This window comes from Rana temporaria, chromosome 1 (assembly GCF_905171775.1).
Source record: "Rana temporaria chromosome 1, aRanTem1.1, whole genome shotgun sequence".
Classification (NCBI taxonomy): domain Eukaryota; kingdom Metazoa; phylum Chordata; class Amphibia; order Anura; family Ranidae; genus Rana; species Rana temporaria.
Genome location: NC_053489.1, coordinates 6563416 through 6584809, shown reverse-complemented (window position 1 = coordinate 6584809; position 21394 = coordinate 6563416). Strand labels below are relative to the sequence as shown.

The window sequence follows — 21394 nt, the reverse complement described above, 5'->3', positions numbered from 1 at the left end:
GCTGAAAATGTGACCACCCCCCTCCAAGAACTACAGGTCCCAAGATGAACTAGTGAAGTCTATGGGGTCACAAAAAAAGGTATAAAAAGATTATTTTTTTTAGGAGGGGGGGGATGTCCCTGAATGGCAGTTTAGAAATGTGGTCACCCTACTAACGCCACGTACGCACGGTCGAAATTTCCGACAGAAAAAGTCAGATGGGAGCTTTTGGTCGGATATTCCGACCGTGTGTAGGCTCCATCTGACTTTTTCTGTCAGAAATTCCGACCAACCCCCCCCCCCCAAGGATGGAGCTTCGGCTGCTTTCACATTGGGGATAGAGCCGCGGTGACGGTATAGCCGCGCTATTTGTAGCGCCGCTATACCGTCGTATTTACCGCAATATTCGGGCGCTAGCGGTGAGGTTTTAACCCCCGCTAGTGGCTGAAAAAGGGTTATTACCGCGGTATTACCGCGGTTTCCCATTGATTTCAATGGAAAGGCGCGGTATAGGAGCGGTGAATATTTTGCAAAGAGAAAAAGCCTATTTTAATGTGCATATGTCGCGTGGTGATACCGCGAATGCACCTGTATAAAATGTGCCACCGCCCCGATATATCGAGAATTTAGGTGAGGAACTATTGATTGGGCTTTGAGGGCACACAGTACAATTTGGTATAGAAAACTAGAGATTTATTGAGTATGAAATATCATATAAAATCAAACAGACATAAAATCGAATTTAGGTCAGTGACTAATACTACAAGGGTAGTGACAACAATATACAATCTTATTATATACAAGCTTTATCTGACAAGCACAGTTACAAGTAAAATGTTGAGTTGTGTATCCCATGTGGTATTTCCGGAGGTTTACTGGAGGCCTTGCTCTACATGTTACGCGCGTTAGCGCTTCCTCAGGAGCATAAGATATTGCATCTATTAAAACATATATACAGGAAAACAATTAAGTTCACAAGTATACATACATAGGAAAACCTTGACCTATACCACCGTTTCGATACATCTTGTATCAAATTTACCGCCCTGGCCGTCATTCCCCAAAATCCAAGAGGAGGTGAATGGGACAGATTTGTTCTCCAAAGGGAGACAATTTGGGTCGAGAGGCTTAATGCCACCCAACCCCCCGGATTAAACGAAACACAATCATATAAACCCTTCCTATAGTTTTGCTTGGGCAACCCCCCCCCCCCCTTTTTTCTTCCTTTTCCTTCCCCAATCATAAAATGCCCCCTTTCCTTTCCTTTTATTATTCCTTCCCCCCCCCCCATTTTTTCTTTCTCTCTTCCCTCTTCTCCCATTTTGCCTTTCTCCCCTCTTTCTTTTTTCGGCGTGCCCTGCTACTATCTGGCCATCGATATCTCAGTCCGGGTCTATGCTATTACTTATTAATATCAATATATCACTATAGATACTCATTACTCCAGGCGACAAAGGAGTATCTTCTTAACCTTGTTATTAATACACTCACTAAAAAAACAATTTTTCTTTCCTAATAATTTTTGGTCATTACTGATATGACCATCGTACCTAGTTAGTACGTGTTAATCACCTATTTTATGTGTTTCAGATACACAATAGACCTTATATAAGGCATAATGGGCCTTTTTGGTATGCACTTTTTTGAACCCTATTTCATTAATTTGATCTAATTAATTAATTTTTCACTTCTTTTTTCTCTCTGGCACGGACTCAGACTCATGGCCTGGCCGGATATCTCCCGGCTTCTAAACATATTTTATATGAACAATCTGTCCCAATCCCACTCTTCTAACCACCCCTGTGGAACCTAATTTGGGAGCTTTCTGCCCTCTGTCCATGGATGATTGAGTCTGGTTCAGAGTAATGAATTCACAAAATAATGAACTGCGATTGGCTCCTATTTGGATAATAAACAATTTATGCATGTTCATACATACATACTTAATGCAGGATATAATATGGTAAACAGCTAATGAATATTCAATTTTGGCGAAAGAACAAACTGTATATTATATATAAATTTATTTAATTTTTTTCCGTTTTTGAAGTATGAGAAACGTTTTAATTCCTCCTTTATCTTTATCTTTTTGATTTAGATGAAGATTTTAACTCTTTACTCAGCGCACCATCCTTGGTAACCAGGGGTGATGTGCTTTGTTCATCTGTGGTAGAGTATTTGTTATGTCGGTGCGGTGCAGCATTGGGCTGCGATATGGTTCCTTATAACCTTGTTTCCATCTTAGTTATAACCACTTCACCTAACCTGCTGTCACTGTTTCTTTTTCTTTTTTCCCCTCCTTCTAACAACCTCTATATGGACCTACTGAGCCGATGTGAACGGTTGTTTACCCCTTGTCCTCCATACTCCTCCTCCCCCTTCCCTGATAACCCTTTCCCACTGGCCGGTCTTGGCGATATACCCGCCCTATTGGGCGGTCTCCATGCCGACCTGACAGCGCGTTATGTGTGACGCCGTTTAACAATGTTATTGCAGCCCACGTGGGGGATTATCATGTGATGCAGCGTTGTCTGCACTATGTACGGCACCAAATTGTCCTCCTGCCTCGTTTTCATAGCTCCCTCATTGGGCGCTGTACCTGCTGTGCCCGCCCTCCTTATCCAACCATCTCTTACTACATCACGTTCGACGTCGGGTCACGTGATGGACGCTCGGAGATGACGTCATCACTGACGCGACGGACCTCGCTGTTCCAGCTGACACAGCTCCTTACAATCAGGTAGGGTGCTATAAATCTGGTAATTTGCAACATATAGGTGTATCGGCGTCATCACTTCACTGGGGACACGCGCGGATTTAGGTGCGGATCAGGCTACAGGTACACACACCTTTACTTTACCATATAGGTCTAAACATAGGGCCTTAATGCCAATAATGACTCTCAGTCATTTACATTGGAGACTCACCCTTTCATATACTCGTTTTATCTTTAGGATTCTGTTCTGGCAGTATCATACAATATCCTCTGGCACTCATAGCTAAGATCGAAAGACTGCGTTATTAGATGTTTTCATCTACCCTATCTAGCCCAGCACATTGAGCATTGAAATACCGCACGTGCAGATCCCCGGATCTGAATTTAAGTGCTTACCAGCACCTGACTGCTTGATCACCCTTTCTTACAATCCTTTATGTGTTTTTTGGTGAGTAGGTATCCAGATACAGTAGGTTTAATCATTCTTTCCAAAAAACCCCCCCCAAAAAATAATCCCCCCTTTCCCTTCCCCTCTCATTCTGTCCTATAAAAGTACCATATTAATACCTATCTAACTCAAAAAAATTTAACTCCATATTGTCTACAGATATTATCCCCACGTTAGGCTGGATTGACAGACTTTGTCCACTCAGCCACTGTGGGGTTAGGACACTACTGTCGCTTGTCTACCCCCAATGCGACTTATTTTGTAAGTTATTCATGTCTTTTATTTACCCACATTAACTATTTCCCTTCCCCTCTCTTCTCTACCTCCTCACCCTGTCCCTTCCCTTCCCCTTCCCTCCTCTTCCCCCATTTTCCTCCCCCTTTATTCTTTTATCCCTCATTCCTGCACTTTCTTTTTGTTTCCCCCCCCCCCTTTCCCCCCCCCCTTTACCTCTTTCTCAGCCCCTTATAAATTCCTTTTCTTCCCTCCCCCTTTTTTTCCCCCCCTTTCCCTTTTCCTCTTTTCTCCTTCTCTTTTCCCCTTCCCCCTTTTTTCTTTTCTTTTCTCTTCCCTTTTCATTTTACCCCCTTCCCTCTTGGCGTCAAATTTCTGTGATGCTTTCTCTTTTTATCTATCTCAATGGGTTTTGGTGACACGCTGCCCCTTTGCTCTACCGCACCTACGTTGACAAATGCAAATATTTTACATTTTTTGTGTCTATATTTTGTTTTTCTTTATATAATTTGTTATGTTTATGTTATTTTCTATGTGTTGTTTATAACACAAAAATCTTTTTCCTATGTATGTATACTTGTGAACTTAATTGTTTTCCTGTATATATGTTTTAATAGATGCAATATCTTATGCTCCTGAGGAAGCGCTAACGCGCGTAACATGTAGAGCAAGGCCTCCAGTAAACCTCCGGAAATACCACATGGGATACACAACTCAACATTTTACTTGTAACTGTGCTTGTCAGATAAAGCTTGTATATAATAAGATTGTATATTGTTGTCACTACCCTTGTAGTATTAGTCACTGACCTAAATTCGATTTTATGTCTGTTTGATTTTATATGATATTTCATACTCAATAAATCTCTAGTTTTCTATACCAAATTGTACTGTGTGCCCTCAAAGCCCAATCAATAGTTCCTCACCTAAATTCTCGATAGGAGCGGTGAACACACCGCTCCTATACCGCGGTAAAGATGCGGCTAGCAGGACTTTTGGAGCGCTCCTGCTAGCGCACCGCTTCAGTGTGAAAGCCTTCGGGCTTTCACATTGAACACTACAGGGCAGGTTTTTTTCATGCGGTATAGCAGCGCTATTTTTAGTGCTGTACCGCATGAAAAACGCCTCAATGTGAAAGGGGCCTTATAGTTGTGCCACTGATTTTGACAGAGAGATCAGGGGAGGAGGCACGCGGGGGAAGAAAAATGATATGTTTGGTTTAAAGTGAATGTAAACCCAAATTTTTTTTTATTTTTTTTTTGCTGTCACAATGTAGAGTATAAGATTTCCTACCATCTGTGCCCAGTCTTGCCACAAAGAGTTAATCCAGCTCTGAGCAATCCTCTTTTATTTTTTCAGTGAGATACACGGACAAACAGGAGAAAACTCGGGCCAGATTCTCAAAAGAGATACGACGGCGTATCTCCAGATACGCCGTCGTATCTCTGAGTCGCGCCGTCGTATCTATGAGCCTGATTTTTAGAATCAGTTACGCATAGATTTCCCTTAGATCCGACAGGCGTAAGTCTCTTACGCCGTCGGATCGTAACTGCTTTTTTACGCTGACCGCTAGGGGCGTGTACGCTGATTTAAGCAGTAAAAAAATGTAAATCAGCTAGATACGCGAATTCACGAACGTACGCCCGGCTGACGCAGTACATTTACGCCATTTACGTTAGGCTTTTCCCGGCTTATAGTTACCCCTGCTATATGGTGGCGTAAGTGCGGCGTACCAATGTTAAGTATGGCCGTCGTTCCCCCGACGAAATTTGGAAATTTTACGTCGTTTGCGTAACTCGTCCGTGAATGGGGCTGGACGTAATTTACGTTCACGTCAAAACCAATACGTCCTTGCGGCGTATTAGGAGCAATGCATACTGGGAGATTCCCACGGACGGCGCATTCGCCGTTCGTGAAAAACGTCAATCACGTCGGGTCACAGAACATTAACATAAAAAACGCCCCCCTGTCCCACATTTGAATTAGGCGGGCTTACGCCGGCCGATTTATGATACGCCGCCGCAACTTACGGAGCAAGTGCTTTGAGAATACATCACTTGCCCGTCTAAGTTGTGGAGGCGTAACGTAAATAGGTTACGTTACGCCCGCACAAAGATGCGCGCACCTACGAGAATCTCGCCCCCTTATGTCCGTTTACATCCACTTTAAAGGGGCTGTAAAGGTACAATTTTTTTTTTCCTAAATAGCTTCCAAAATTCTATAGGTTGCATCTTTTGAGCTACAGAGTAGGCCTTAGGCTAGAATTATTGCTCTCGCTCTAACGACAGCGGCGATACCTCACTTGTGTGGTTTGAACACCGTTTTCATATGCGGGCGCTACTCACGTATATGCGTTGGCTTCTGCGCGCAAGCTCGTCGGGACAGGGCGAATTAAAATTTTTTTCCGTTTTTTTTATTTATTTTATAAATTTTTACACTGAAAAAAATTAAAATAAAAATGGGTCACTTTTATTCCTATTACAAGGAATGTAAACATCCCTTGTAATAGAAAAAAAGCATGACAGGTCCTCTTAAATATGAGATCTGGGGGGTCAAAAAGACGTCACATCTCATATTTACACTATAATGCAAAAAAATAAATTGTCATTTGAAATAATGACAACAAGAAAATATTGCTTTAAGAAGCATGGGCGGAAGTGACGTTTTGATGTCACTTCCGCCCTGCTATGGGGATGGGTGGGGGCCATCTTCCCCTCACTCGTATCCCTGTCGAGCAGAAGAGAGGACCCGATCGCCTCTGCCGCTGCCAACGGCTCCGGTAAGCGACGGAGGTCCACCGCGAATCCACCGCGGAGACCACTGTTATCGTTTACAGGACCGCTCACTAAAAAGATGGATATCTCGGTTGTGGCAGCGGCTGCTGCCGTTACCGAGATATCCTTCTTTAAAAACAGGACGTATATATACATAAACGGGTCCTTAAGTGGTAAATATCTTCCTTTACCTTAGTGCAGTCCTCCTTCACTTACCTCATCCTTCCATTTTGCTTTCAAATGTCCTTATTTCTTCTGAGAAATCCTCAATTCACGTTCTTCTGTCTGTAACTCCACACAGTAATGCAAGGCTTTTTCCCTGGTGTGGAGTGTCGTGCTCGCCCCCTCCCTTGGACTACTGGAGAGTCAGGACGTCCACTAACACACAGCTCCTTTCTCTATCTGCAATGTAGAGAGCGTCCTGACTCTCCTGCTCGCCCCCTCCCCCCTCAAGGGAGGGGGGCGAGCACAACACTCCACACCAGGGAGAAAGCCTTGCATTACTGTGTGGAGTTACAGACAGAAGAACAGGAAGTGAGGATTTCTCAGAAGAAATAAGGACATTTGAAAGCAAAAATGGAAGGATGAGGTAAGTGAAGGAGGACTGCACTAAGGTAAAGGAAGATATTTAGGGGAAAAACAGTCTTCCCTCTTCCTGGGCTTCCCCAGTGACGTATCAGAGGGTACGTCAGAGGGGGCGGGGTCACGTGACGGGTGGCCCTGCCTCTCCTATATAAGTAATGTCACAGCTCCAGCGCGTCATTCGCTGCGCTGTGTCCAGCGGTGAGAGGAGGTTGGCGATGCTGCGCTCCGGATGGATGGATCTTCTCATCGCTGGAGATCACCCGTCGCTGGATCGGGACAACGTTGGAGCAGGAAGCCGGGAACGAGTGGATTATCATCGCTGGAGTTTTTTTCTTTTTTTTATTAATAAAGGACTTTATTCTACGATGTGTGTGGTTTTTTTTTACAAGAATTTACACTTCCTTCGTGAAATGGTAGAGGTACAGTGTACCCCATTACCATTTCACACAGGGGGGGGGGGGTCAGGATCTGGGGGTCCCCTTTGTTAAAGGGGTCTTCCAGATTCTGATAAGCACCCCGCCCGCATACCCCCACAACCACCGGGCAAGGGTTGTGGGGATGAGACCCTTGTCCCCATCAACATGGGGACATCCTCCCTATGTTGAGGGCATGTGGCCTGGTATGGTTCAGAAGAGGGGGGCCGCACTCTGTCCCCCCTCTTTTCTGCGGGCGGCCAGGTCAACGTGCTCGGATAAGGGGTCTGGTGTGGATTTTAGGGGGAACCGCACGTCATTTTTTTTTTAATTGACGGCGGGGTTCCCCTTAATATCCATACCAGACCTAAAGGGTCTGGTTATTGAATTTGCGGGGACCTCCGCGCATTTTTTTTTCCCGAACCCCGATCCCGGACCCGAACTTTTTCCAATTATTTGGGTTCAGGTCCGGGTTCAGAAAAAACCCAAAGTCCGTACCGAACCCGAACTTTACAGTTTGGGTTCGCTCAACCCTAATCCTAATTTCTAACCACCAAAACCAAATACTAACCTTAACCCCTAACCTAACCTAATCCCTAGCTACTACCTAATTCCTAAACCCTGACTTAAATTTTTAAAGGTCCAGTCTCATTGCCAATACTACTGGTGCCACTAAATGTAGCATTACTAATTATTGGCACAAAATCCAAGTTCTCCACCAGAACAATATTGGGACTGACACTTGTAGGTAGATTCACGTACATTGGCCTAAAATTAGGACGGCCTAGCCTAGTCTTTTTAGGCTAAATTATTTAGGCTATTAGTGATTCTCAAACCACTTACCTTCAAATTTTCGGCGGCGTAGCCTAAAACGAGTGGGCGTAAGCGCCTAATTCAAATGACTGGGAGGGGGGCGTGTAGTATGGAAATGAGGCTTGACCTCACGTTTTTTGTCGTTTTTTTACACTGCGCATGCGCCGGGCGACTACATTTCCCAGTGCGCATTGCGGCTAAGTAGGCCGTATGGGCCTATTGATTTCAACGCGTACGTAAACGACGTAAATCCCGATTCGCGTACGACTTGCGCAAACGACGTAAAAATTCGAACCTCGCGGCGGGAACGGCGGCCATACTTAACATTGTTATTCCACCTCATAGGTGGAATAACTTTAGGCGGCCTATCGCGTATGGAAACAACGTTAATCGACTGCGGCGGGCTCGCGTTCGTTCCGGAATCGTCGTAAATGCTCATTTACATAATCTAAGCCGGCCGCAATGTAAGCGCCACCTAGCGGTAAGCCAAAACATTGCAATCTAAAATAGGATGGCGCAAGCCGTCCTATCTTAGATATGTTTAAGTGTATCTCTGTTAGAGAATACACTTAAACATAGGTCGGCTTAGATTCAGAGTTAGGTCGGCTTATCTGTAGATAAGCCGGCCTAACTCTTTGTGAATCTACCTAACGGTGCCCAGAGCAAATTGGGATAGTTTATGGAATACCAAAAATGGCTTCCAAAACACCATCACTACAAGAGAAATAACTTTCACTATATCATGTCTCAGCAATTGTTTTATTGTCACCTTTTTCCATTTCCCATTCATGATCTTCACCTTCTTCTGGTCTTATCGCTTTGTTTTTCTTCTTCAGAGGTAGCAGAACCTGGAGCCGATGGGTGACGGGGGACTGATTTTAAAACATCATGGACCAGCTGGGCTTTATTTGCTTGCATGTGGAGTGTTGGATTCCAACCACACCTGTGATTGATGAAGCCCCTCCAAATCTCATGGACAATCTTCATGTTGTAATACTAAAAGCTATCTCTTTAATAATTGCAATCTATATTTGTAAAGAGTTAATAATAAATGTTCACTTAGATTAATGGAAGTGGCTGTGTCTTGTTTTGTGGCATTTGTATAATAGTTTTAGAAAGACGTCCAAATGCAGAAAACTTAATAAAATGGCAGCAGGCAGAGAGCAGAACCCCCCCCCCCATCAAATCCATATCAGACCCTTATCTAAGCATAAAGCCCGGTAGGCCAGGAAAGAGAGGGGATGAGCATTGAGGGCCACATGCCTTCAACATGGGGGGGAGGGGTGCTCCCCCACCACAGCACATTGCGCCCATGTTGATAAGGACAAGGGTTTCTTTGCCACAACCATGGTCCAGTGCAGGCTTTCTCAACCTTTTAACCCTAGAGGAACCCCAAAAATTATTTTAATTTCTCGAGGAACCCTTAACCAAAACCAAATTGTCAGGGCTCAATAGGAACAATGCTCAATAGGAAGAATGTCCCCATTAAAGTGGTGTTCAGAATGCACCTTAAAGACAGTTAAAAATATATTTGGTGCTGGCTTTGCTAAGTGGTGGTGAACCCTGAACTCTGTAGGCATCACCAAATAGGTGGTTCATCAGACACAGCTCAAGGAACCCCTAGGAACCTCTGGAGGAACCCTGGTTGAGAATGGCTGGTCCAGTGGTTGTGGGGCTGAGGGGGGGTAGCTTATCAGAATCTTGAAGACCCCTTCAAGCTGGGGAGAAGCAGCTGTCATTTGGGAAATTTCTCTGGACGAGGCCAGTCATGATCAGTGGGCGGCAGGAATCTTTTTTTAGTGCAGGTCAAGTTTACATATTAACTGAGATGCCTCCAGATGAATGTTGCAGCAAAATTCATTTCCAGGGGCCCCTAAGAATGATCATGATGTGGCATGTGTCTTGATGTCAGAGACCTGAAGACAAGATCAACAACGATGGGGAGATCCTACAGCCATTGTCTAACCAGCCTGGAACATACTGTAGCTTCTCCCCGGCAGAAGCCATCTATTCAAAAATCTACTCTGGATCTTGGTGCCTACTACCTTCTAATCTGCCATGCAATCGGAATGTCGGATGCCTAACCTCGCTCTAGCCTATGCTGACACCTGAGCTTTCGCTTCTCTGCACCACCTCTCCCTACCCCCTTCCCTCCCCTCCTCTCTCTCCCTCTCTTCCTTCCTAGCTCTCCCCCCTCTCTCTCTTTACCCGCTCTCGCTCTCTCTCTCTCTTCCCTCCTCTATCTCTTGTTTCCCTCCTTTCTTTCTCTCTTTTCCCTCCTCTCTCTCTTTCTTCCCTACTCTCTCTCTCTCTCTTCCCTCCTCTCCCCCTCTTTCTTCCCTCCCCCCTCTCTCTTTTCCCTTCTCCCTCTCTTACCCTCCGGTACTGTTTTCCCTCCTCTCTTTCTTCCCTGCTCTCTGTCCCCCTCTCTCTCTCCCCCCTCTCTCTTCCTTTCTCTCTCTTCCCTCTGTCTCTCTTTCCCCTCTCTCTCTTCCCTCTGTCTCTCTTTCCCCTCTCTCTCTTCCCTTTTTTCTCTCCCTTTCCTCCTCTGTCTCTCTTCATCTTTCTCTCACCCCCTCTATCTTTCTCTCCCCGTCCTATCTTTCTCTTCCCTCCTCTCTTTCTCCTCCCTCATCTCCCTCTCTTCCCTCTGTCTCTCTTTCCCCTCTCTCTCTTCCCTTTTTTCTCTCTCTTTCCTCCTCTGTCTCTCTTCATCTTTCTCTCACCCCCTCTATCTTTCTCTCCCCGTCCAATCTTTCTCTTCCCTCCTCTCTTTCTCCTCCCTCATCTCCCTCTCTCTTCTCGGTTTCTCTCTTCCCTCCTCTCCCTCACTTCCCCCCTCTCTTCCCACTTTCTCTCACCTCTCTCGCTCTTCCTTCCTCTGTCTCTCATCCCCCCTCCCCACTCTCTCTTCCCTCCACTCTTTCTCCTCCCTTATCTGCCCCTTTTCCTCCTTTCTCTCTTCCCTCCTCTGTCTCTCTCTGTTACCTACTCTCCCTTCCCTCCTCTCTCTCTCTCTTCCCTCCTCTCCCCCTTCCCTCCTCTCCCTCTCTCTCTTCCCTCGTCCCTCCTCTCTCTCCCCCTCTCTCTTCCCTCGTCCCTCCTCTCTCCCCCCCCCTATCTCTTCCCTCGTCCCTCCTCTCTCTCCCCTCGTCCCTCCTCTCTCTCCCCTCCTCTGTCTCTGTTCCCTCCCTCTCTGACCCCCCCGTCTCTGCACAGACATTGGGGCATTTCAGCATTGCTGCCGCAGCTGGGTGCCTCTGCATTGGGGTACATTGATTTTCTATATTGCTGTGTAATCATGTAGACCAGGGGTCTTCAAACTACGGCCCTCTTGTTGTTTAGGAACTACAATTCCCATCATGCCTAGTCATGTTTGTGAATGTCAGAGTTTTAGAATGCCTCATGGGATGTGTAGTTCCGCAACAGCTGGAGGGCCGTAGTTTGAGGATCCCTGATGTAGACAGAGTGAGTGAGAAGCTTATATAGCGCAACACATGCAAACTGAATCGCCTCTGGGCGCTTGGTATCCATTCCCTGGGCCCTCAGAAGAGATAAATCTTGATCTCTCTCCTGAAGGACAAGTGGTTTACCTCCAGCCGGATGCTGGTTGGTAGAGCGTTCCATAATCTGGGTCCTTGAACTGCAAATCTTCTTTCTCCTTTGGACTTGTATCTGGCTTTGGGTATCGGGAGTAGATTCTGGTTGGTGGATCGCAGAACGCGATTGGGGTTGTGAGCTTTTAGTTTTTCGCACAGATATTGGGGGGCATTTCCTTGAATACACTTATGTATTAGACAGAGAGCCTTGAAAGTGATTCTGTATTTTACTGGCAACCAATGAAGGGATCTCAGTGAAGGTGAGATTGATTCCCATGTTTTTTTCCCAGTCACAAGTCGCGCGGCCGTATTTTGAACAACTTGCAGACGAGTGATTTGGTACTTTGGGAGTCCGAGATAGAGGGCATTTGCATAGTCAAGTCTGGAAGTGATAATTGTTCCCACCATGACTGCCAAGTCTTCTTTTGGAATAGAGGGAGTGAGTAGTAGGCGCAGCAGATGATGCGATCCGCTGACTACTGACCCTATTTGTGCATCCATTGTCATGTAAGTGTCGAAAATGACTCCGAGACTTTTGACTTTGGTGCTAGGGGTGATGGTTTTACCCAGAATGGGTGGGGGAGTCCATGTTGTTGCGGGTTGATTCTTTTGCTTGGCATGAAACAGGAGAAGTTCTGTTTTTGAACCGTTGAGTTTAAGGTAACTCTTTGTCATCCAGTTATCTATTAGAGTGAGGCATTTCTCTAGTCCGAGATAATGATCCTTATTGTTGCAGATGCGAAAATACAGTTGTGTGTCGTCTGCATAAGAGTGGTAAAGTAACTTCTGGTTACTGATGATTTCAAAAAGAGGGCGGAGATAGATATTGAACAGAACCAGCGACAGAGGGGATCCCTGGGGGACTCTGCATGACACCGTGCGTTTTTCAGAAGTGAAAGGCCCCAGTTTCACTATTTGTGATCGGTTTTCCAAGAAGGAGGAGAACCAGGATAAATCACATTCCGCGACTCCGACTACTTCAGCTAGCCGAGTCAGCAATAATTTGTGGTCTACAGTATCAAAATCTGCGCTTAGGTCTAACAGTACCAGAAGACAAGATTCTCCTTCGTCTGCGGCCTCGAGAGCGTCATCCCATATTTTGAGAAGTGCTGTTTCTGTCCCGTGACCCGGACGGAAACCCGATGGAAACGGATCGAGTAATTTATGGGTGTCTAAATGATGTTGCAGCTGTTGTACAACTTCTTTCTCCATTACCTTGGAGAAAACATTTAGGCCTGTTATGGGACGGCGGTGGTTTGGGTCTTTGGAGTCGAGGGTGTTTTTTTTTAGAATTGGTTTGATTATACCTTGTTTCAGCAAGGTGGGCACCATGCCCTCCTTGAATGACTGGTTTATGAGCTGCGTGATAGCAGGTGCTAAAATATCGGCACTTTCTTTCAGCAGTTTAGTGGGGATGATATCATTGGGCGCTGTGCTGTTTCGCACCGATGATATTTTTAGTGGCATCGATGGAAATGGGTTTTAGAGTGAAACTAGTTGACTGCGGCGGATTTATGTGGGTATTAGGTTTGTGATTTAGGTGGGGGTCGTTGAAGGTTCTATTTTGCTGAATACTTTCACGGATTTTTTCAATTTTGTTATTGAAATAATCCCATAATTCATTGCAAAATTCTTGTGAATCAGAATTAGGGGTCTCTATACAAGCAGGATTCATAGTCTGAGTGACCAGCTTGAAGAGTTCGCGGTGGCGGTTTAGGGCATTTGCGATGATATTGGAGAAATTATTTTTTTTGGGCTTTAACCGGTTGCCGACCGCCGCATGTACATATACGTCCACAGAATGCCACGTACAGACATATGGGCGTACATGTACGTCCCCGCCTTCCCGCGGGTCGGGGGTCCGATCGGGACCCCCCCCCGGTACATGCGGCGGTCGGAAACCCGCGGAGATTGATCTGGGACGAGGGCGCAGCTATTCGTTTCTAGCCGCCCCCTCGCGATCGCTCCCCAGAGCTGAAGAACGGGGAGAGCCGTATGTAAACACGGCTTCCCCGTGCTTCACTGTGGCAGCTGCATCGATCGAGTGATCCCTTTTATAGGGAGACACAATAGATGACGTCAGACCTACAGCCACACCCTTCTACAGTTGTAAACACACACTAGGTGAACCCTAACTCCTACAGCGCCCCCTGTGGTTAACTCCAAAACTGCAACTGTCATTTTCACAATAAACAATGCAATTTAAATGCATTTTTTGCTGTGAAGATGACAATGGTCCCAAAAATGTGTCAAAATTGTCCGAAGTGTCCGCCATAATGTCGCAGTCACGAAAAAAATCGCTGATCGCCGCCATTAGTAGTAAAAAAAATAAAAAAAATAAAAATGCAATAAAAATATCCCCTATTTTGTAAACGCTATAAATTTTGTGCAAACCAATTGATAAACGCTTATTGCGATTTTTTTTACCAAAAATATGTAGAATACGTATCGGCCTAAACTGAGGGAAAAAAAAATGTATATATGTTTTTGGGGATATTTATTACAACAAAAAGTAAAAAATATAGAATTTTTTTCAAAATCGTCGCTCTATTTTTGTTTATAGGGCAAAAAATAAAAACCGCAGAGGTGATCAAATACCACCAAAAGAAATCTCTATTTGTGGGGAAAATAAGGACGTCAATTTTGTTTGGGAGCCACGTCGCACGACCGCGCAATTGTCAGTTAAAACGACGCAGTGCCGAATCGCAAAACCTGGCTTGGGCATTTAGCTGCCTAAAGGTCCGGGGCTTAACCGGTTAAAGATTTCTTTATGGTATTTATTAGTTATTACCTTGTAAATGAAGTTGCATGGGGCAAGGGCTGGAGGAGTGGTTACTCTGGAGGAAGTGACGTTTTGTCTCTCCTCCATTACACACGAGGGAAGAAGCTGCCAACCCACCCTCCCTGGTGTTAGGCTTTGGTGAGGCGGTTTTGGGTCCCTGTAAAACAGGAGAAGTCTGGAAGGTGGGTGTGAAAAAGGTTGTACCCATACGTAGTATGGGGTTTATTTGAGTACCTTGCTGTTGACATGGGTTAACAGGAAGGGGTTAAAAGTGTTATGTCACTGAGGACGGTTATGCTGCCTCCAAGTCGGCGTCTCGCGACTGAGGCCTAGTTAATAATTTGTTGTCCCAGTGTATAATGTGAGAGGTGTGTATATAGTTATTTAAAGTTATTTATGTTTAAATTTTATATTTAAATAAAGAGGTCTGAAGGCCAATTTTACTCCACAGCGTGGTCCCTGGTATTATTGGGCTTGTGGGGTAGGTACAGAGGTGGTTATGGCATATGGTGGTTAATGGTCACTAGGCTCAGGCCTTCACATGTCATGAATGATTCGTAATCATGTCTAATTCATTTTCGTTGATTCGAAATTCGTAATTTTGTTAGATAATAATTTTCGTTTAATAGATTCGTAATTTTGTACTTTTGTAAATACATCGCAACACGCGGATAATCCATATTACAGTAAGATAGACTTTCTCTTAAAGCGGAGCTCCACCCTAAACTGGAACTTCCGCTGATCGGAACCCTCCCCCCTCTGATGTCACAATTGACCCCTTTCAGGGGAAGGGGGGTGCAGATACCTGTCTAAAAGGTATTTGCACCCACTTCCGGCCACACAGTCTCGGGCAGACTGCGGGCATGACGTCACCTCCCCCCCCCCCCCCCCCCCGTTGTGTTCTGGCAACACTCGGCTCCCAGTACACAGCGGGAGCCAATCAGCAGGCGTAAGCGCGACTCGCGCATGCGCCGTAGGGAACCGGGCAGTGAAGCCGGAGCGCTTCACTTCCTGGTTCCCTCACCGAGGATGGCGAGGGGGGCAGCAGAGTGACGAGCGATCGCTCCTCCTCTGCTGCGGACGGCGCTGGACTCCAGGACAGGTAAGTGTCCTAATATTAAAAGTCAGCAACTGCAGTATTTGTAGCTGCTGGCTTTTAATATATTTTTTTCAGCGGAGCTCCTCTTTAAGCCCCGTACACACGGTCGGACTTTTTGCCAACAAACGTCAAAATTAGCGTTTTCTAAAAAATCTGACCGTGTGTACGCTCCATCGGACAAACTTTTTCGGTTTCAAAAGTCCGGCCAACTCCCTTCAGACAAAAATCCACGGAAAAGTTTGCTTGAAGTCCGATCGCGTGTACGAGGCGTTACACTGTACAATGTGACTCAGCACAAAAGAGATAAGCTGATTGGCTAAGATATTAAGTAAGATACATCACTCACTAACTACACTGCCCAGTTCCCATTCGAAATAACGATACAAGTACACACATTTACCAACAGACACAGAAACGGATTTACAAAACACACAAATGAAAATACAAACAGACAAAGGATTTAAAATACGGAATGCAAATCGTTGGTTATAGATGTCATTTTCCTTCTTTTGCTTTTTCGGTGTTTCGTATTTTAGTAAGATTGTCCAATCATACATCCGTATTTTTGCTTGTTCGTTATTTTGCTTATTCGTAATTCCGTAATTTTCGTATTTTGGGTCTTTCAGCTTTTCGGAAGTTCGAATTGATCCGAATGTAGAGAATACTAACAAATTCGTAAGAAAATCCATTCGTTACGAACGGGAACGCACATGTCTAATAATAAGTGTACTGCGGGATGTGAAGGTTAATGTACTGTATTTGCAGATAAGGTCGCCATGATGTTTTATTATTCATAGTTGCTAACATTCTCAAAAAAAAAAAAATACTGTAAATCTAGGGACACTTTTTCCTGTGGAGTATTAATTAATTAGAGGCAGTGCATTCATTTGTAGGCAGGGTCTAGCAGAAGTGAAAAACTGTGGCACGTTGGGGAGATGGAGAAGGGGGTTACCAGAGATAGAGGGATGGAGAAAAGAGGGGGTAAACAAAGTGAGGGGATTGGAGAAGGGTGGGTGAACAGAGATGGGGGGGGGGGGTGGAGAAGAGGGGTGGTTAGAAGAGTTGGGGGGGGGGGTGGAGAAGAGGAGGTGTGAGCAGAGTTGGGGAGATGGAGAGGAGGGAGTGAGCAGAGTTGGGGAGATGGAGAAGAGAGGTGATGAGCAGAGTTGGGGGGAGATGGAGAAAAGGGAGGGTGAGCAGAGTTGGAGGAGTGAGCCGATTTGGGGGAGATGGAGAAGAGGAGGGTGAGCAGAGATGGAGAAGAGGGGAGTGAGCAGAGTTGGGGGGAGATGGAGAAGAGGGAGGATGAGTAGAGGTGGGGGGAGATGGAGAAGAGGGAGGGTGAGCAGAGTTTGAGGAGTGAGCCGATTTGGGGGAGATGGAGAAGAGGGGGGTGAGCAGAGATGGGGGATGGAGAAGAGGGGGGTGAGCAGAGTTAGGGAGATGGAGAAGAGGGGGGGGGGTGGGCAGAGTTGGGGAAATGGAGAAGAGGGGGGGGTGGACAGAGTTGGGGAGATTAGAAGAACACTGAGAAAAAAAAATCGCTGATCGCCGCCATTAGTAGTAAAAAAAAATATATATAAATAAAAATGCAATAAAACTATCCCCTATTTTGTAAACGCTATAAATTTTGTGCAAACCATTCGATAAACGCTTATTGCGATTTTTTTTTTACCAAAAATATGTAGAACAATACGTATCGGCCTAAACTGAGGGGGGAAAAAAAAACGTTTTATTTTTATATATTTTTGGGGGATATTTATTACAGCAAAAAGTAAAAAATATTGATTTTTTTTCAAAATTGATGCTCTATTTTTGTTTATAGCGCAAAAAATAAAAACCGCAGAGGTGATCAAATACCACCAAAAGAAAGCTCTATTTGTGGGAAAAAAAGGACGCCAATTTTGTTTGGGAGACACGTCGCACAACCGCGCAATTGTCAGTTAAAGCGACGCAGTGCCGAATCGCAAAAAGGGGCCTGGTCCTTTACCTGCATAATGGTCCGGGGTTAAAAGAGAAGTATGTTTTTTTTTGCTAGTCATACTTAGCTCGGTGGTTGTAGCATCAGACTGATGCTGCATCTGCCCCTCGGTGTCTTTGCACTGAGAACCGAGCCACCGAACACCACCGATGGCTCGATTCTCTCCCCTCCCCGAGAAGAGCGATGCTGACTGTCAGTGGAGCGCTGAGCCGTGGAGGGGTGCGGAGCGGCCTTCTCAGTGGGTCTCTGAGACTGCCATCAATCAAGGCAGCTGGCGGATCCTGGCTTGGATATCGTTACGTTATGACGCGCTGCCTCAACTGATGGCAGTGACATCAGTGGAGAGCGGAATTCAGACCGCTCCTTGCTGAAAACGGGTTATAGGAGTGCAAATCGAATTGCATGCCCTAGACCCAGAGGAGAAGCCCAGCCTAAAAATCTCAGGTTGGACTTTTCCTTTAAAGACATGTTATTCAGCGTTTAAATGCAATTAGACATAACAGACATAGAAATAATACTAACCAAAAAAATGCATGACTTGCATTATGCAATAGCATCCTGCTGCCAGGGGGCACAACCAGCAGCAGACAATAAAAAATTAAGTGAAACCCGCACGCACAGTGGCACCATTCCTGGTTCCCCTACTGGCACTACATTGTGCACCCTCCATATCATGCATGAGGAAATCTTCAAAAAGGTAACCATCACGAATACAGACATAGGGCCAAATTCTCAAACAAGTTACGCCGGTGTATCTACTGATACACCGGTGTAAATCGAATTTCCCGCTGGCGTATCATTGTTTTGTATTCACAAAACAAGATACGCCGGATTTAGGCTAGGATCCGACTAGTGTAAGTCACTTACACTGTCGGATCCTAAATGTAATTCGCCGCCGGCCGCTAGATGGCGTTTACGTTCAGGTCTCATTTGTTTATGCAAATGAGCCTGATACGCCGATTCCCGAATGAAATCGCGTCGCGTAACCGTCGCTTACGTCGTTTGCGTAAGCGTAAGGTTACCCCTGCTATATGAGGGGTAAGTTTACGCAAGTCCCACGTATGCCATGTTAAGTATGGCGTCGGGTCCGCGTCGTCTTTTCCCGTCGGGTACGTCGTTTTACTAAGTCGTTCTTGAATACGACTTTACGTCAATGACGCACACGTCGGCGTCATTGACGTTTTCCGTCGAGAACTGGAGCATGCGCACTGGGCTATTTTAAGCCCGGCGCATGCGCAGTTCGAACGGCACGGGGGCGCGCTTAATTTAAATACAAGCCGCTCCCTTGGAATTACGCGGGGATACACCGGGCCAATTACACTACGCCGCCCCAAACTACGGAGCAAGTGTTTGGGGAATACAGCACTTGCTCCTGTAATTTGGGGCGGCGTAGTGTAAATGGCTTACGCGACGCCGCCGCAGAAACTACAAGAATCTGGCCCCATAGTTATGAAGCCCACATGCTGCTTTTACCACAGATATTGCATTCTCCAGTTTCAAATTTAGAGGTGAATGTAGGACCCGCCACTTCCTAGCTAAAATTCCAAAAGCACATTCGACAACACATCTTGCCCTCGTTAAGTGGTACTTAAAGATTCTTTTCACTCAGAGACCGATTGGAATAAGGCCTTAGTAGATGGTCACCGAGAGCAAAGGCCTCATCCCCAACATAGACAAATGGCATTGGCTGCCCATTAGTCCCTGGCAGCGGAAAGTCCTGTGGTAGGTCCAGACCATTTTCCCTTAACATTCTTCCAAAAGATGATCGTGCAAAAATACTGGAGTCTGAGCTGCTGCCGTACGATCCTATGTCAATATATCTAAAACAATAATTGGCATCAGCCACTGCTAGTAAGACAGACTGAAAATATTTTATATAGTTGAAGAATTTGGTTCCGCTGCCAATGGGCATCACTACTCTTATATGTTTTTTGTCAATTGCTCCGACACAATTTGAAAAAATTGCAACGGTCCCAGAAAACTTCTGCTATCTTGCACCAATCTTCGGGAGTGGGCGTCTTCAGGACCAAATCCCTAAGAACATTCCTGATGATGACTCTACATGTATCATGTACAATATTGCTGGCAGTAGTTTTGCCAACCAAGAACTCAAAATGCAAACTTGCAAAGGAATGTCCAGTTGCCAGGTACCTAAAATGGCAGAGTAAATACAGTTTATTAGAATGACGCAAATTAAAGTGGAGTTTCCATCAAAAATACAATTTAGCATTAATGTGCATATAATACCCTGAACAAAAAACATTTGGATCTTTTTTTTTTTTTACCCACCTGGAAATACCTGTTGCTATGCGGTCCCACTAAATCTGCCTTCTGAATCACCTCGGTTTGTGACGTCATCTCCCTCGGCTCCTCAGCGCGCTACTGCTCCTGGGAAATCTGTGTCATCGTTTCCCAGGATGCAGTGCGCTACCCCAAGCGCTGGAATCGCGTGACTTCGAAAACAGGAAGTGAAGCGATTCCTGCTTCTTACACTGTTCAACGTTGTTGTTGGTTGCCATCAGAACGGCGGGCATGTCCGATGACGCCGCCTGTTGTGATGGCAACCCGAGTGCTTGACGGCGCTGCGCTGCTGTTACAATGCGCATGCACAAGAATGGGGCGGGACAGGCGGTCCGTGATGGTGACTCTCATCAGTGCTGTCCAGGAATTAAGTGCTTGTGGGCTTCAAATGCCCACAAGAAAAATGAGAACTGCGGCAAAGGAATTTTGAAAAGTCTCGTCACACAATAACTCTGCAGATCGGCGGCGGACTTGAACATAGTAAGTGAACTGAGTTGTACAATTATAATGCATGATGAAAGAGCGTACTTTTAAAAACTACACAATGTGGTTGGAACTTCGCTTTAACAATAAGCTACTAGAACTAAAAATTGCTTGGATGGAGGTGCCTGAGGAAGCAAAGCCAACAATTCATCACAACTGTATAGAGAAAATATATGGCTATTAGCTACATTGACCAGGTAAAAATTAACCATTTTTGACTCTATTTCCCTTTTTCTTTTAATTTGCTCAGGTTTTTTTGGAACATTTATAGTGATTCGAAGCTAAAAACTAGCAAAAGAGTCATGGTGACCATGCATATACACGTTTGAAAGACATCTGTGGGTAGTTGAAGGATTTGTGTTCATGAGCACGGAGGCCGCTATAAAGGACCCAAAATTGGCCTCTACCTTGGGCGATGACGGGATGGATCCAAAACCTATGCCTTCTCCTCCTCTGGTTACCCTTTTATTCTTCATCTATTAATGCTGCTACAGCAGCCATAATGACTGCTGACCCAACATATTGCATAGCCAACATGTTTGCTAAGCACTAGACAACGAAAGAGGAATGCCGCGTACAACGATCGAAAATTCTGACAAGAAAACCGTGGATTTTTTCTGACGATGGCGTACAAGACGTACGACGAGCCAAGAGCAATGACGTTTGTGACGAGGCCCCTTTGCTCGCCCGGTTCTGCTCTCCCAACACTCCTCTGCTACTATTGAGTCAGCTTGCAGATTGCAACGTCTGATGGTCCAGTCATCCAAGGTTCCGGGATCCAAACTACAGCTATGTGCCGTTCAGACCCATTAAGAACACACACCAGGCAGGCTGTATGTATGTTCAAGCAGGACTCTTTATTTTCAAGTACACAGCACACTTTTATACAGAATTTGGAACATCCCACTCCCAACAACCGCTTTCCTATTGGTCAATTGTAAAGTATATGCAGTCCTCACTCAGGTCCTCCTTAATCATGCAAATGAGGACTTGAAATAGTCAACAGGGATTGGTCCAATAGCTTGGATAGAAAGACTATTATGTGTATTGAGACAGAAGCCCCAGGGGGTAATCAATGTACTCAATAGCCCGGTCTATTTAGCAGAACTTAATTACTACCTCTGAGAGGTTACATTTCTTTAGACAATAGAATGCTAATTCAATACTCCTGACAGGAGACTTCTGACC

At 45.4% G+C, this 21394-nt stretch overlaps 2 protein-coding genes across 3 annotated transcripts in view; one reads left to right on the top strand and one right to left on the bottom strand.

The window, feature by feature from the left end:
• LOC120924279 overlaps positions 1-9034 on the top strand; it is a 70477-nt gene extending 61443 nt beyond the window's left edge. For both annotated transcript variants that reach the window (XM_040335156.1, XM_040335149.1), the window contains exon 5: positions 8798-9034. The gene's annotated coding sequence lies outside the window, so the exon portion shown is untranslated. The remainder of the gene's footprint in view (positions 1-8797) is intronic.
• Positions 1-21394, bottom strand: part of LOC120924009 — a 742797-nt gene that overhangs the window by 510282 nt on the left and 211121 nt on the right. The window lies entirely within an intron of this gene.